Below are 17990 nucleotides of genomic sequence, written 5' to 3'. Positions count from 1 at the left end.
CTGGGGTCCTAGGACCGATCCTTGCGGTACCCCACTAGTCACTGCCTGCCACTCGGAAAACGACCCGTGTATTCCAACTCTTTGCTTTCTATCTGCCAACCAGTTCTCTATCCAAGTCAATACCTTGCCCCCAATCCCATGTGCCTTAATTTTACAAGCTAATCTCTTATGCGGGACCTTATCGAAAGCCTTCTGAAAGTCCAAATACACCACATCCACTGGTTCTCCCTTATCTATTTTACCAGTTACATCCTCAAAAAATTCCAGTAGATTAGTCAAGCACGATTTACCTTTTGTAAATCCATGTTGACTTTGAAGATAGCAGTGGCTCTCAACTTTTATGCCACCAGCTCATTTCAATCAGCTACTGGGGACATCGCCAATAACTTCCAGTTCGCGGTGCATTGCTGCATCAGTCAGGTCACAAATGCCCTCTATAAAAGGAGACGAGAGTACATCTCTTTCCCCATGACCCCAGACAAGCAGCAAGAACACGCAATGGGCTTTGCTAGGATAGCGGGCTTCCCCATGGTGCAGGGCGCCATTGACTGCACGCATGTGGCTTTGTGTGCTCCGCATGAGAATGCCGAGGATTTCCGCAACCGAAAGGGGTTCCATTCCTTAAACGTTCTGTTGGTCTGTGACCACAGACAGCGGATACTCGCTGTCAATGCCCACTATCGTGGCAGCAGCCACGATGCATTCATCCTGCGCTAGACTACTGTGGCAGAACATTTCCAGGCACCGCATCACCCAGGTGGTTGGCTTCTCGGGGACAAGGGATACCCACTGTGCACCTGGCTGATGACACCGCTCCGTATGCCCAACACCCCTGCTGAGCTGCGGTACAACAAGAGCCATCAAGCTACCAGGAACATCGTTGAGCACACAATCGGCGTGATCAAGCAACAGTTCCGCTGTCTGCACCATTCTGGAGGAGCCCTGCAGTACTCGCCTGAGCGAGTCTCCCACTTCATTGTTGTGTGTTGCATGCTGCATAACCTGGCAATCCTCAGGACCCAGCCAATGCCACCAGGCCTTGGAGCACCACCAGAGGAGGAGGAGGAAGAGGAGGAGGAAGATGAGGAGGATGATCATCAGCAGCACCAAGGCCCGCAATGTAGAAACTGGAAGGGCCGTCCGTCAACGGTTGATAGCAAGCCACTTCTAGGCCCCTGCTGAGGAAATGGCTTCTGCCATTGAGAACAACATGAATGAAACCAACCCGCAACCCCTAAGCCGGCCAAGGCAACAATGATTGCAAAGACCAAACATGTACATTTTGAATACAAAAACATATTTATTTTACAAACTCTGTGTGTGTCATTTCCACATGACAAACTAATAGAAAGAAACGCAAAAAAAGTAATTAACATAACTGGTTCTCACAACCTGGAGATAATGTCCAAAACACTGAACAAAATTTGACCACGAAACTCTTTCTGCCTTTAATAAAAAAATGAACAACATTTTGTCTCACCCCCTACTTTTTGCCCTTCGAAGGTGATCTCCTTCCCTTGCGCACTTCCCCCCTTCCCACCCTACTGCTCCTCTGTCATGGGACCCCAATGGCTGCAGCAAGGCTGGTGGAAGGCTGCTGATTGTCACAACCTGAGACTGCAGATGCCCTTCAAGGATGGCCTCGACCAGCTCTGGGCCTGGAGGGCCCGGCTGCAGACTGCACCAACTTTGCATGGGTGGCAGCAGTCTGTCCTACAGGCGGTGGCAAGTGCAGCGGAGAAGTGACAGTGGTGGCAGCAGGAATGCTGTCATCTTGAGAGAGGACAGCAACTGCCTGCTCGACCGACACACTGGCACTCCCACGGGGCAGCACTTCAGCATCCGGAGCAATCTGCTGGAGCACAGATTGCTGGCCTGCTGCGGCGCAGTGAAAGCCCCGGGGAAATGTGTCCGAACCAGCGAGGATGGCAGCAGTCAGTGCTCGCATGGCCTCAATCTGAGTCTGCATGAGAGCAGTCTGAGATGGGGTCATGGCAGCCAGTGACTGAATTGCAGCACTAAGCATTTGCGTGGCATCCGCCTGTGCTACAGCGAAGTGCTCCACACTCCTTGCCAATGATTCAATGGATTCGGGCACCCTTCCCACTGCACCCATGAGCTCATTGTGCATGTCCACCGCCTGGGTGTTCATTTCAGCGATGAGCCACTCCTCCTCTGCGTCCTCCGGGGAGAAGGCCCCCGAGCTTCCCTACCCCCATCGTGTTGCTGCAGCCCGCTGGGTCCTGGAGCTTCACCCTCATCAGACCCTTCCCCCCCTGCTCACCTCCAGGGAAGGTGTGTTCCCAATGTGGGCATGGGCTTCCTCGGGAGAGGGTGATGCTGATGCTCTGGCTTCCTCTTCCTCCTCGCCTGCAGCTTCACTCCCACTGGCAGCTTGAGGGCCCATCTCCTCAGCTGGTGAATCACCATCTGAAAGCAGGGAGGTACAAGAGTGGCTTTAGCGTGAGGACAGGGTGGCAGTAAGGGAGGAATGAGCGCGCCCGTGCTCTGAGGTAGCTCCTCGCTCCTCGGCCTTTGCGCCTTAAGAGAGGTGTGTAGTGCCTGATTTAGCGCTCAAATCACCTCCAGGGTTGATAAAAGCCAAGTTTGCCGTCGGAGGCGATAATTAGCGCCAGGCGCTAAATTTTGCGCACGGCCGATAAAGGCACCCCAAATGGGGTGATACTGAATTTTCCCCCCTTCAGAGCCACCTCTGAAGCCGAGAATCACTTTGCCCCTTTAAAGTGAGTCTACTATCCCATTTGAGAGTTCAATATTTATACCCTTTTCCAGTGGTATGTCCTTTAAGGTTTTCTGCTGATGTAAGCTAATTATCTCTAGTCATTTTTCTGCTGATCCCTGCAATTCTTACAGTCACCTCAGCTGGTAGCATTACTGAATTATGTTTCTCCTCTAGGTGTTCTAAGTTTATCATAAAAAACGGTGTAACAGCAGGTGCGTTTTACTTGATGTCATTTTTACAAAGGCAGATGTTTGTGGTGCTTCTTTACAAAGTGTAAATTAGAACACCTTGTACAGGGTGAACTATTGTCTTGTTCCCAAAGTTCAGACTTTCAGGAGCCTTTAACCTTCTGTTTCAATAAGGTTATTGATTCAGTGTCAACAACTATCTTATCTCAATAGCCAGAATGCTATCACAGCTTTTTCATAATTAGGTTTCTAGATTTCCAGATCCAGTTTTTCATGTTTTAATAGGGCCAGAATTCTTTCATAGAATGGTGTATTTTTCTGAATAGGTTATATGGCTTATTCCTTCACAATACTCACTTTTCTTGTGCAGAGAAGGTCATGAAACCTCTTCCTGTACTGCAGCCAGGTTCTGCTGCACATAGAAATTGTGCTTACCTCTTGGGCCACTTGCAGCTGTGATGAAATATTCCATTCATCACTGCCTGTGACTGTGGTCGGTTTCAGTGTCATTTCCCTTCCCCCAGTCCTCATTGTATTGTTTATTGGAATGTGCTGGAATGTGCTGTGTGTGTAGGGCTCCACCCATACCTGGCCCCTTTTGTAAGCTAGCTCAGTCTGGCCTCAGTCTCCAGAAGGAATATACCTCTCTCTCTTACGTGTTACTTTTCTAAGTTAATAAAAGCCTTGTTTTGTTTCGCTAACATCGAGTCTCGGAATTATTGAGGCGCATCAGCAGCCACACAGCTTTAGTCTGCTGGGAGACTTTTTCCTCCCTGAGGAAGGGACGAGCACCTCCTTATTTGCTCTTGCTCCCTCCACCAGAGCTTGGAGGGAGGCCTCATCGAACCTTGGAGCACACTTTGGTCTACTGGTGGACATAATTGGTGAAGGAAGCGCTCAGAATAATAGGCATAAAGTTTAAAGGCTGAAAAAGAAGCAAGGCTGCTTGCAGGCCTTAAATCCAGCAGCATTGATGACGTCATCGGAGGCGACTTTCTGTATGAAAAGGCTCATTGGGCCAGGGGAAATCAAGTGCCCAATTAGGGCAAAAATCGCACTTTTGTCCCACTTCACATCGGAGTCGGGATCCTGACACAACAACCACCTGGCATGCCCCCAGCCCACCCCCAATGGCAAAATCCAGCCCATTGTTTGGGCAAATTTATATCTGACCTGGGATTGCTTAATGCTGACACTGATGCCTGAAATAGAAAGTGTTGCATTCCCTAGCACTAACAGCTTGATAAGCACAAAAGTCACAAAAAAGGACATTTTGCAAACTGCTTAGACATGGCAGTACAGTCGACAATGTTTTTTGCAAGAGTTCAAAGACAAACTAAACTAATAATAAGGACTAATAATCCTGAGAATGAGAGTTCAAATTGCAGTTCCAGTTTGAGAATTTGAATTCAGTTAAAAAAAATCCAGTGAAAATAACTTAATCCTGAAAATAAAAGAAATAGGAGATGAGCGTAAAGTTCAGACCAAGGTCAGGAATAAGGTTAACAAATGGTCAGGGAATAGATACAGTTATAGAACACAAGTATAAAATGACTTAAAGATGAAGTGAGTGGAACAATTAATAAAAACAAATTAAATTGCCTGTACAGCAATGTGCACAGCATCCAAAACAAAATGAACGAACTGGAGGTAGCGAAGAGCCAGATGTAGCAGAGCTAACTGAAACATAGCTACAAAAAGAACAGGACTGGCAATTAAATATTGCAGGGTATCAGTTCAAGTTGAGAAGGCTATTAAAAAAAGCATAAGGGATCCTTAGCTTTATTAATAGAGAAATAGAGTACAAGAGCAAAAAAGTTATGCCAAACCTTTATAAAACACTGGTTAGGCCTCAGCTGGAGTATTGTGTTCAATTCTGGGCACCACACTTTAGGAAGGATGTCAAGGCCTTGGAGAGGGTGCAGAAGAGAGTTACTAGATTGGTACCAGGGATGAGCGGCTTTAGTTATGTGGAGAGACTTGAGAAGCTGGGGTTGTTCTCCCTGGTGCAGAGAAGGTTAAGAGGAGATTTGATAGGTGTTCAAAATCATGAACGGTTTTGATAGAGTAAATGAGGAGAAACTGTTTCCAGTGACAGAAGGGTCGGCAACCAGAGGACAGTGATTTAAGGTGATTGGCAAAAGAACCAGAGGTGACATGAGGAAACTTTTTTTTTACACCGCGAGTTGTTGTGATCTGGAATGCACTGCCTGAAAGTGCGATGGAAGCAGATTCAATAGTAATGTTCAAAAGAGAATTGGATAAATACTTGAAGGGAAAAAAAATACAAGGCTATGGAAAAAGAGCAGGGGAGTGAGATTAATTAGATGGCTCTTCCAAAGAGCCAGCACAGGCACCATGGGATGAATGGCCTCCTTCTGTGCTGTATCATTCTATGATTCTATGAGACTCTAACCATCTCCCCTTGACATTCAATGGCATTACCATCGCTGAATCCCCCACTATCAACATCCTGGGAGTTACCATTGATCAGAAACTGAACTGGACGAGCCATATAAATACTGTGGCTACAAGAGCAGGCCAGAGGCTGGGAATTCTGCGGCGAGTGTCTCACCTCCTGACTCCCCAAAGCCTTTCCACCATCTACAAGGCACAAGTCAGGAGTGTGATGGAATACTCTCCACTTGCCTGGATGAGTGCAGCTCCAACAACACTCAAGAAGCTCGACACCATTCAGGATAAAGCAGCCCACTTGATTGGCACTCCATCCACCACCTTCAACACTCACTCCCTCCAGCACCGGCGCACTGTGGCTGCAGTGTGTACCATCTACAAGATGCACTGCAGCAACTCACCAAAGCTCCTTCAACAGCACCTTCCAAACCCGCGACCTCTACCACTTAGAAGGACAAGGGTAGCAGACGCATGGGAACATCACCACCTACAAGTTCCCCTCCAAGCCACACACCATCCTGACTTGGACCTGTATCGCCGTTCCTTCACTGTCGCTGGGCCAAAATCCTGGAACTCCCTTCCTAACAGCATTGTGGGTGTACCTACACCATATGGACTGCAGCGTTTCAAGAAGGTGGCTCACCACCATCTTCTCAAGGGCAATTAGGGATGGGCACTAAATGCAGGCCTAGCCAGCAATGCCCACATCCCATCAATGAATAAAAAAATTTAAAAAATGTATTTAGAAAGGATAGGGAAGGAAGCTGTACTAATGAGAGATAACATAACGGCAGTATAAAAAAGGGACATGACTAACATTAAGATAGAAACAGAATCCATATCGACTGAGTTAAAGGATAAGAAGGGTCAATCACGCTAATAGGGGTATTCTGCAGACCACCTAATAGTGGAAAAAATATATAAGCAGATCTATGAAATGAGTAAAAGACATGGAATAATAATCATAGGAGATTTCAACTACCCCAAAATAAACTGGCAAGAAGAAATAGGTGAAGTGGAACAGGGAATGGGGGTTTTACAGTGTATTCAGGACTCCTTTCTTACCCAATACAAAAGAGGCCAAACAAGAGAGCCATCACTAATACAATAGCAAAATACTGCGGATGCTGGAAATCTGAAATAACAACAGAAAACGTTGGAAAAACTCAGCAGGCCAGGTAGCATCTGTGGAGAGAGAAACAGAGTTAACGTTTCCTGCTGGATCTAGGAATGGTAAATGAACCCAGAGCAGATAAGAAAAGTAAGCATAGGTGAACATCTAGGCAATAACGATCACACAATAATTTAAAAAATAATAATTGAGAAAGACATAAGTAAGATAAAGAATAAAGTAATAGATTGGAAAAAGCTAATTTTGAGGGGATGATAATGGGACTATAAAGGTAAACTGGAAAAAAATGTTGACAAAGAGATAGAACAGCAGTGGGAAATATTTAAAAAGGTGATCAATAGAGTTCAGGAGAAATATATTCTGCCAAAGAATGAGAACAAACTAGCCAATGAAACACCATGGATGAATAAAGAGATATGGTCAACATTAAAACTAAAGAAAAAAGGATAAACTAAGTACATAGACAATAAAGGAGAGGATGACTAAAGGGAATACAAAGAGGATAGGAAAGAAGTTAAAAAAATTAAGAAAGCAAAGAGGAACTACAAAATTAAATTATCAAGGGATATGAAAATAAATAGTAAAGTATTCTACGGGCACCTAAATAACAAAAGAAAAATCACAACATGATTAGGGCCACAAGATACAGGAAATGACAACGAAATGGCAGAAATATTGAATAGTTACTTTGCCTCAGTATTTACCAGGGAGACTAACAGGGTGGACCTGACATTAGAAGAGAGCAAAAAAGATATAGCGACAGTTAAGATAGAAAGGGGGGAGATAATTGATAAACTAATCAAACTTAGAGAGGATAAAACCCCAGGTCTGGATGGATTGCATCTGCGCACATTAAAAGAAGTTAGGAAAGAGATAGCAGAGGCAGTATTATAAATTCATTAGAAAACCTGTGATATGGGGATAGTGCAGGAAAGTGGAGATGAGGTAGAAGATCAGCCATGATTTTATTGAATGGTGGAGCAGGCTCGAAGGGCCAAATGGCCTACTCCTGCTCCTATTTCTTCTGTTCTTAAAAGGAAATAGTTCCATATCTGATTTCCTATGGGTGTCTTTTCCCTGCTGATTAGTAACATTCTTCCTTCAGTAGCTTTCAATTCAACTTGTAGTGTTTAAATAACACCAGACATTTACATTACAATAACTCTAAAAGCCTGGTTTACAGTTGGACACTCCCAGAACAATATTTACATATAAAATTTGAAATCCCCCCCAAACACACACAGAGTTTTCTCCCTTTTCTTGATGATGGTGACTTGCTAGGTGCAGTTTCACAGGTGCTGGTATCCCACAGATATCTCACCCAAAGGGCTTTTCTTTATGTGTCAGCCTAGGCTGCAAGTATTGGCAGGCTATTCAATCTTGAGGGGTATTACAGCATTTTGTCCTAAATTAATGTTCACAACTGTGCACTTCTCCAGGATAGTGATCGGCAACAGGAGTCCTGACTGGTTTCCCACATTACAACAGTGACTGCACTCCAAAAAGTACTTCATTGGCTGTAAAGCGCTTTGAGACCTCCGGTGGTCGTGAAAGGCGCTATATAAATGCAAGTCTTTCTTTTTTCTCCAGGCAAGGTTACTGTTGCCAACTGTGATGCCCTCTATATAAATTCTTTTTTAAGTTGAGTTGCATCAAACAGAACATCACTGAGGATCCATGAAATGTGACAGAATTTTACAAGATTATTTACTTCAGATTTTGTCTCTCCTGTGTTATCAGTCAAATCCACCTCTAGAATTATTAAATTTGTTTTTTATCCCCTCTTTCAGGTTCCCAATTGTGCAATGTGACAGACTGCTGCCAATGCCATTCTGCAATCACCACCGGCAGGCAAGCAGCCTGGGTGGAGTTGCCCACTATGTTTTTCCTCACCTTTATTGATCTCTGTGCATCATTTCCTAAAAGTGTTAGAAACTCTCCATGTGAGAAATAAAGAGAACAAACCTGTGTCTTACGTTGCAATACATGCCATCTTTGTGACATCCCTCGCGAATTGATATTCAACACCTTTTGCTTTGCGCTAAGCACTTTGAGACGTCTGGTGGTTGTGAAAGGCGCTATATAAATGCAAGTTTTTCTTTCCATACTGTATACTTGATTTATCTTTGTACTGTAGCCCAATATATATTGTTTTACCAAACTTTAGACGTGAAACTTCTGATAAAAAAAGTAGAATTATGTATCACTATTTTAATATTTTTCAGCCAGCACCGTCAAGTCTTCCATTTAAAGCAGTACTTTTTTTTCTTCAACAGGTGTCACTGAAGTTCTATTTCTTACATGTCTGTCTGCTTACTAACGTTAAAGTTCAGACAGGAAACACCATTCATTTCAGAAGATTAACATTGCTCTGTAATGTTTGCTGTGACAGTTAGTTTTACAGTAGAGATTAACCAGGGAATGTGTCTCCTAGTTTCAGTTACAGCAGAAATGTTTAAATCCCTATTGTACACTGGACTGCCCCATTAGCTGATTGCAATCCGCAGTGTACGTGACAGTGATTAACCTGTAGATTTCAAATAATTGATTTTTTGTTCATTATGAAATATGCAGCTTCTCTCAGACTGGATACATTTCAATGTCCTGCACATAAAAGGAATACATTGCAGGGAACCTCACCCCGTCTGGTATTTCTCGCTTTATGTCAGTTTATGTGTGTGTAAACTTTGCGAATCCGTACACTCATTTAGTTTATCACTCCCAGGTTACACCTGAATTGCCTGAGCAGTGCGACTGAAAATGTGCATTTGATCACTGGCTTTGCCACACTGGACCTAACTGATGTAAAGTGTTGTGTGCACTTATGTTAAGTGAGAACACTCTGCAACCAGTAATTAAGGATTGCATGCTTAAGCGTTTGAGGCCGGATAATTATTTAGTAGGTTTAGTAGATTGAACCTAATTTACCCAGAGATTTTTTTATTGGATTGAGTTTGGACTGAAATCTGATTACATTGAAGTGATATCAAGCAGACAATATTTACCTTAATGAACACAACTGCCCTATGTTTATGGTAAACCGAAATTATTGGAATGCATTAAAAAAATATAGGAATCAGCAGAGTCAGTCGAGAAAATTATTGCAAAATACTACTCCCTTGCAACTCAAGTAACCGACTGCTGCATATGTTGTTGTCGGTTGGAGCAAAAATCCAAAAGCTACCAGATTATGTATTTATCCACACCTTTGTTTTGGCCCTTTCAACCCCCCCTTTTTTTTCCTCTCCTACATGGCAGCTGTCTCCCATTCTGCCAGCGCATTTCACACCTAATCTAGAGCCGTCTTTTGCCTCCACTAGTCCTATCACCATCTCGTTTCGTTTTGAATACCTCTTAATGTCTCTTCACTTCTCTTTTGTTCTCTCCCAGCCTGGCCTTCAGTCTTGACAAAGGGTTTGACCCGAAACGTTGACTCTATTTTCTCTCCACGGATGTTGCCTGGCCTGCTGAGTTTTTCCAGCATTTTCTGTAGTTATTATGTATTTATAGGGCTTGTTGTGATCTTGGAAAGTCCCACTTTTCTCTTGCTTGAGTGGATTCATTAAAAAAAATCTTTTTCTAAAAACGTCACGTGGAAATACTTGCATTTTATTTTGATTGCTTAATGTCTCAATTGTCTCTCGTATTATAGACACACCACTTTGATTTACATGGTCTAAATGTTGTCAACATTTTGTTGCGATTTTATATTAAAATGAAATTGGTAGATAGTGTACATCAATATAATGCAATTAAAAAAATGTTTGTTGCCTGATTGAATTGCTAACAGTGCCTAAATATACAAAATATCTTCAAACCATAATGCAGTTATAACGCACCGGGCTGCAACTGAATGTCATGGGTTCTGCATTTAAGCTCGATCCCAAAGAACTCACTCAGTTAAAAAAAAACATTGAAGAGGAGAAAATAATGTGGATGGAGTTGATATGGTTACTGTGCTTCCTTCTCCCCGAGTCGGGCCCCTACGTAGCTGGCAGTTTCATCTTCTTTTGGGCAGATTTGTGCTGCCCAAAGAAGGTCCCATTTACCCAAACTTTTACCATATTGCAGTTTTTTAACAAAAAAATGGGAGGGAACACGATTATTTGCAGTGTTTGAACCTCAGTTTGATGAGAGCTCCACTGACCAAACAATGAGTGAGCTCGGAATTCCGAGTCCTTACTCCCTAAATTTCTTGACCAGTTTATGAGGACAGATACAGTTTGCGTCTTTTGTACGGAATCCCAAAGTAACGCACAATTGGAGGGGGTTGAGCGTGCGCAAATAATTTTAGAAATGTATTTGTTTTTAAAACTAATAGTGTCATGGGCATTTACATAAATGAAAAAAAGACAGGTTTACCACTCCATCAAAGTCAGGAGTGGCAATTTAGGCTTTCTGGATAGAAGGACATCAAGCTGGCTGCTCATGAAATCCGGTAGCGCCCCTTGATACCCTATACCATTCAGTATTAATTCACAGAAACCCATTCAGATACACTGCAGGGTGAGACTTCATTTTCTACCACGGTTTTCACTCCTGTCAAGTGAATCTTCATTACTTAAGTTACACATTAGAACAGAAACACCCTCCACCCGCTGGTCCCCAGCTAGGGTGACGACATTTTCAACTGAGTGGCCAGTATGATTTGTGAGCCTGGCTTCCCTTCGCAGTTTAAAAAAAAGATATATATCTCAAAGTTCTTACTTTGATTCATGTGGGTTAATTTATTTTAAAGAGTACGCTTACAAATGAAACCTAAAGTGATAAGTTACTAATTTGACAATTTTGGGTTGTATTGGGAAATTACTACAAGGATGCAGCCCACAGAATCAGACAGTATTCATCGATTCCTCGGGAATTGTATAAATGTAGACAGGATAAGCGTGAGAGCTGCAGCGAGGAAGCAGGCTGAGAGCACTCTCACTTGCTGAGGTCTGGGTTGCTTTTGTCAACTGAGTTGTCTCCGTGTATGCAATGAGATGTCAAAGAACAGGTGGCAAAGTGGCATAGTGGTTAGCACTGTTGCCTCACAGCGCCAGAGACCCGGGTTTGAATCCGGCCTCGGGTGACTGTCTGTGTGGAGTTTGCACATTCTCCCCGTGTTTGCGTGGGTTTGCTCTGGGTGCTCCGGTTTCCTCCCACAGTCCAAAGATGTGCGGGTTAGGTTGATTGGCTATGATAAATTGACCCTTAGTGTTAGGGGGATTAAATACATGGGGTTACAGGGATAGGGTGAGATATGTGTTGGTGTAGGGGTTACGGGGATCGGGTGGGATATGTGTCAGTGCAGGCTCGATGGGCCGAAATGGCCTCTATCTGCACTGTGGGGTTTCTGTGATTTCTAGGATCAAACCTCAATCCACGTTTATGCAAAAAATCCAACATTAATAAGGTTGTGAGCCAATATGAATGTTCTATCTCCGAAAGCAAAACAGAAAAAATATTTTAGTCATTCTATAAAAGTGGATGCTACAGTAGCAAAACTCTAAATGTAGCTCCTGCTCCACAGATCTCCCTCCTTGAACAGTCCTCTTCAGAGTCCAGCAGCCAACATGTTTTCCAAATGGTAGCTTTTTGCTGTGGATTAACCAACTGCATAACGGCCCAGTGGGCCCATCTTTAATTCACACCCTCATGTGCAAGCTGCACAGCCTCCCATTGCAACAGATGCTAATTTGCAGGCTGACCAGCAAGGAAACATATCATCATCATTACTGGAGGTTCTGACAAAAACGTTTAAATGAATGCATCTGGGAGTAAAACTCATAATTTCAGGAGATTTGCCAGTATTTTAGGGGGATTTTGTCAATAAGTGTCAGCAGCTATTTAATGATGGAGTCTATCTTAGCCAAGCCTGAGCCTGTCCTCAGTTGAGATCCTCACACATACATATCTAGTAGAGGTCGCTGCATATAATGATCAGGAGCTAGAACTCTCGCCCATTTTCCCATCCTAATGATTGTTCCGTGGTCACCTGGCAAATTCGCTAAGTAAATACCTCCTTAATATTGCCTCTCTGGGGCCAGCGCTTCAGACATTGCCCGTAGTGATGCAGCAACCAGTTTAATTCAGCACAATTAGGCACGATCTTGCTAGCCCTGGGGAGGCGGGTTTGGAGGCAGGACTGCCAGGAAAATGGCAGAATTTGGGGGCGGGTGCCCAACCCGCTCCCAACCCGCCTGCATGCCATCTTGCCAGGAGGCGGGTAGTTGTCCTGCGCCGGGTCCCGTCTCCTTGGAAGGGATTACAGCTACTTAACTGCCTGTTAGCAGGTAGTTAACAGGCAGAAAATAGAATTATCCCCTTTTTGCCCACACAAGTGCGGGCTTCCCAAAGGCTCCGAAACCCGCCAGGGTCACCGAGGCGAGTAGTGGGTCTGCGGGGTCCAAAAGTGTGCTGTGGAGGTGAGTGATGGGTGCAAGTGTGGAGAGGTGATTATCTGAGGTAAATGCAAAGTGTTAGAAAAAGTGTACTTACCTTTGTTTCTTCCTGCAGGCTTCAATCGGTGGGTATGCAGAGAGTCTCGCACCTCCGCGGTAGAGATGACAGATGGCCGTTGCATTCTTCAATGCAACAACCATCTAATTTCTGCAAAATAAAGAGGTTTGATGAGTTTTTGTATTGAAGAACTCATCAAACTACAGAGAATATCAGTGTTTGACAGCTTCACAGAGCTGCCAAACGATGACAATTCACAGATGAAACGTCATATGTTGATGTTCTCTGTAACCGGCTTTCCCTTAATTGGCCTACTAAGCCCGCTGGGTGGGCTTAACATGGCCAATCAAGGGAAAATAATGTGGGTTGGCCAGAAGTTGATGGAGGCGGGACTGAAACCTGACAAGTGGCAGTCCCACCTCCAAAAGCTCCCCATTGACAAAATCACCCCCAATGAGCATGTATTACTATAGAAATAAAGGGGCCACTGGACCAGTACAGCCAATTTAATGGTGGTCAAATTGCCAGTCAAGACTAGAACTGGAACTCAGATTTCCTAGTTGAGAGTCCAGTGCTGTAATAAAATTATAGTATTGTAGTTATTAGGGCTGACTGATATAATTCCTTTATTTGAGACAATTTATTACATCAGAGGATTTTTAAAACTGAAATAAAATGGGCATAACTTTACTATTAAAATTCAAAGAATGTAGACAATTAGATTACGTTTGTACACAATGAAAGCCAGTTTTCCAAATATCACTTATCTGAACTGACTGGTTATTGAAACTGGCTGCACTCCCATTATTCCCTGTGTAATTGATTATTGCATTATGCTCTTTATAAGTCTCTGCACTTAATTAATATCCTTAATATAGTCCCACATTGGAATTAATATGTGAGCCATTATGAAAATCATTCACTGATCCAAACTGTCTGGATAAATGGTGTCCCACTGTACTAGCTGTTGATGACCTTTAATGTTTTGGAGCTAATTGCATCTTTACAGAATAAATTTGCAGAGGAGAAATAAACGTAGTTAAAAGTATATACTAGTAGCCTGAGGTAGTCCAGTGAATAAACTCATTGTTCTTTTACCTCTGCAATCTGGGTTTACAACCAGCCCAAACCAAAGAGGTGAAAATCCTTCTGTACAGCCTGTAAGGATCCTAATACGTTTGGGCTGTTTAACCCAATTTTGAGCAGTTATAAATAAATAATATATAATTGTTGATCATTTGCCGCCAATTGGCAACCTGAGAGAAATCATCAGGATGGTTTGTGTGGGAATGGCAGCATCTCATTGATGCGGTAGTAAGTGCTCTTCTGTGGAGGGGCTCAACCTACACTGCTGGGACAAGTTCGAGGAAGTTTGTCTACATTTACTAAACATAATGCTTGACCTGGGAGAGCTTGATACTGAGACTGGTGGCAAATGTTCCATTATACCAGAAGCACAAACATTTGGAGAAATAAACATAAAGAATTGAACATGGTTTTGTTTTCTAATAATTATTTCCATATTCAGAAAGCGCTAATTATATTCCTTTATCCGTGCCATGCAAAATATATACTTACCACCAATATTTCTATGGAAATACTTCCTGTCCTTATTTTTGGCTATAGTAAGAACATAAGAAAATAAGAAACAGGAGCAGGAGTAGGCCAGTCGGCCCCTCGAGCCTGCTCCGCCACTCAATGAGATCATGGCTGATCCAATCTTGGCCTCAACACCACTTTCCCGCTCTCTCCCCATACCCCTTGACTCCCTTGTATTTTGGTTTCTTAATGGTCTCCAGCTTAATTCATTACGTTGCTTGATTTAGAAAATGAATTGTACCAACTTTAAGTGATGTTTATCCTTGTTTGGTAATGTGATATTACCAGTAAAATTATGTCAGTGAATCTTTAAAAAAATCCAGAATTGTTTCTGATTTTTTTCAGAGGTTGCTTACATTGGCGATTTTAAACTTACACCTATGGCAGGCCTCATTCTAAAATAAGTTGTTTTAGTCTTAGTGATGGCGAGAGATTATCTTCAGGTGCACACATTTCAAATCTGTACTTAAACTGTCAACTTTAATCTTAATTGCTTTCTGGATCCCAAAATTATTCAGGTTTTGAAGCCTTCTGTCATGGGTTTCAATGTTTCAAGCCCAGGTGTCTTATGAAACACTCATCCTTTAAACATTGTGCAAAAATGCAATGTGGTTTGAAACAAAATTGTATACATTATATGTGCACTGGCAAAGCTATTGTCATAATATTGAACACACTAGGAGACTATGTATCCCTGAATTGCTGTCTCAAACAGGCATCTATAGAGAGTGACACAGGGCTAGCATACATTCATTATGCTGCCTGCTCTAGCATCAATGCCAGCCAATACAGCAGATGAACTCCATTCACTGGCTTCCAAATGATGGTACATCTTGACATTAGGAGACAGCTGATGATCCACTCTCTACTGACATTAAAAAGATTCAAAATGAAGATTGAAAAGTTTTTGAACTTAAATTTGCACCAGACCTTAGTTATAAAGAAATTAATCTTGAGATATCACAGAGCTCTAGTTATACTATAGCAAGTGTGAAGACTGCCTCCTAGAAATGGTCTCAAATGTTTTACCATAATATGGTCTGAAGCAGATCACGAGCTTGTCTTCCGAATTGTATGTTTAGTTTTGTTTCAATATGTAGCTGAAACTGCTTTGCTTTGATGGAAAACTGGTAATTGAATGCACAGTTGAAGTATCTTTAGGTTCTATGTCAGTTTACAACAACAGAAGCACATCACCAGAGCAGTAAGAAAAATGATTGTGAAAATTTTTCAATTATATAAATATTGTGAATGTTAAGGTACTTCTAGGTGGATATAAGGCAGTAATCTAATGTCAGGGCTTTGACAAACAACATAAACTGCTCAAACTTTGAGTTTGTAGTTTAAGACATGATCTGGACCCTTCATTTGGATTATTGGCTTGTAATTCACAGAGGGCTATCCATTAGCCTCCATGTAATTTCGATCAGTGCATGTACTGCACCTAATATCTTGAATTTATTCTGAATGTACTTTATATATAGTGGAGTCACTGAACTAGTCACATCACCAAGTATGTGTCTGCTCAGCATTATTATACTTGTATTTTTGCTTTGTTACAAAACCAGACATTAAGAGAAATGAGCAGATCTGATTTGGTTAATTGATAATAACTCATGCATGGATTTTAAATCAAACACTGCAAGCCAGTCTCTCTATATTCCAATATTTCACAGTGGTCTTGGTGATCACTTTGGTCTTTTTTCCTGACCTTGTATTTTATTGAATTTCGAAGATCTTAATTTTATGTCTTGAAATTCTTGGGTACTTTTTTCCCCTTCCATGATTAATTATTTCAACTAGTATGACTCAGTGAAGCAGCTAACCCAGTACGATTTCAGGGTACATACTGTGCATCATTGGTAAATGATCTTACACAGACTATGAAAAAGAAAAAAATGGAGTAAGCTGGACACCTATTAACTTTCTGTGTAGTACTATGTGTGAATAGTGTGACTAGTGATAAAAGCCCTGGTGAAAGTAAAAGTTGATTAGGGTACTTCTAGAGCCTCGCTGTGTATAGCATCTGTCTTTACTTATCAAAGACATCTGGGTAAATTATTAACATTTCATCTGTCAGGTGTCCTTTGTCCTACCTCCTCTCTCCTTTCTGATAATTGGTCGTTGCTCAATAATGCTGCCTTTGTTAAATACTTGTTGGGTGAGGTAACTCTAGGACAGTTGCCAGAATTTCTAAATTCACTCACTAGCAGCAAAAAGAAAAGGTTTAGCCAGGAGTTTTAACAGTAAAAGTGTATTTTTCTTTGTTTTGTAATAAGTCAACATATTTCCTGCTTGTTCTCGACAATTTAGAACAATTTTGTTAATGAAAGCAATTCTTGTTTTTTTCAGGCTGCTTATGGTATTAGGACTAGACTAGTCTGTTACTGGAAAGTACAGTGTTAACCATAAAGGCACTCATGCATGATATTGGTATTTTCTGGTCACTTCAAAAGTATGCTGTGGTACTTTCGAAAGAACATATAAGAAGGATCTTTGTCATACTTTAGCAAGCTGGTCATTCACTTTGTGAATCATTAATTTCTTACATTGGCAGATCAATTTACAGCACTTCACTGTAAATTTGAAAGTGACATGAAAGGATATGGTACACTGATTTTCATGAGTAACTTTAAGCTAACTTTAATTAAAGACGTATTTACAATGATCAGCAAGAGGACAGTTATGAAGCTGTCTGCTCTCATATTGGTTTATCTATGGTGCTTTAGACACAGATAACTGGTTAATGACAGAGTGGTTCTGATGCACCCAGTTTGTACTGAATTTTCATTACATTTGGCTAATGTCACATGACTAGTTGACTAAAAGCAAATAGACAATGGGTTTTATCAGCATCTGAAAAAGACAATTTGGCTGGAGCACTTATCAGACTTAGTTAGTGTGGGAGTCATTGCCAGGCTTCTATGATATTGTAGTGGTACCACCGGGTGTCCCTTACTTATGTTACATAATTCCCTTTAACTTACCTATGTTTGTACACACAGTTTACCTGTACGGGGCATTGCCCCTTTAAGGATGTGAGCCGGCCCAGTTCGGCCTTCCACTCCCGCGACGGCCGCCGGCCCGGTTCGGCCTCCCGCTCCCGCGACGGCCGCCGACCCGGTTCGGCCTCCTGTTCCCGACTTCGGCCGCAACGGCCAGCTGCAGTGCCAGGTAAACGCGCTGACGTCATCACGCACATCACGTGACCGCCCTAAGCGCGGGCAAATGCGATGACGTCATGACGCAAGTCATGTGACGCCCCGAGCACGGGAAACGCGAGCAACGCGATGACGTCACGACGCAAACGCGATGATGTCATTGCACAAACCTCCGGACTGCCTAGTCAGTCCTCGTGGCATCCCCACTGGGGTAAGACCTGTTCCAAGGTTCTCCTGCATTGATCTTTGTTGGTTTCTGTACTTCGTCAAATCCTTCATTAAAGACTTATTGGATTGTTTCTCCTGAGTCG

Source organism: Somniosus microcephalus, chromosome 1 (assembly GCF_052327205.1).
Source record: "Somniosus microcephalus isolate GS21.2 chromosome 1, FLI_Smic_1.0, whole genome shotgun sequence".
Taxonomy (NCBI): domain Eukaryota; kingdom Metazoa; phylum Chordata; class Chondrichthyes; order Squaliformes; family Somniosidae; genus Somniosus; species Somniosus microcephalus.
The sequence above is the reverse complement of the archived record's forward strand: the minus strand, read 5'-3'. Positions refer to the sequence as shown.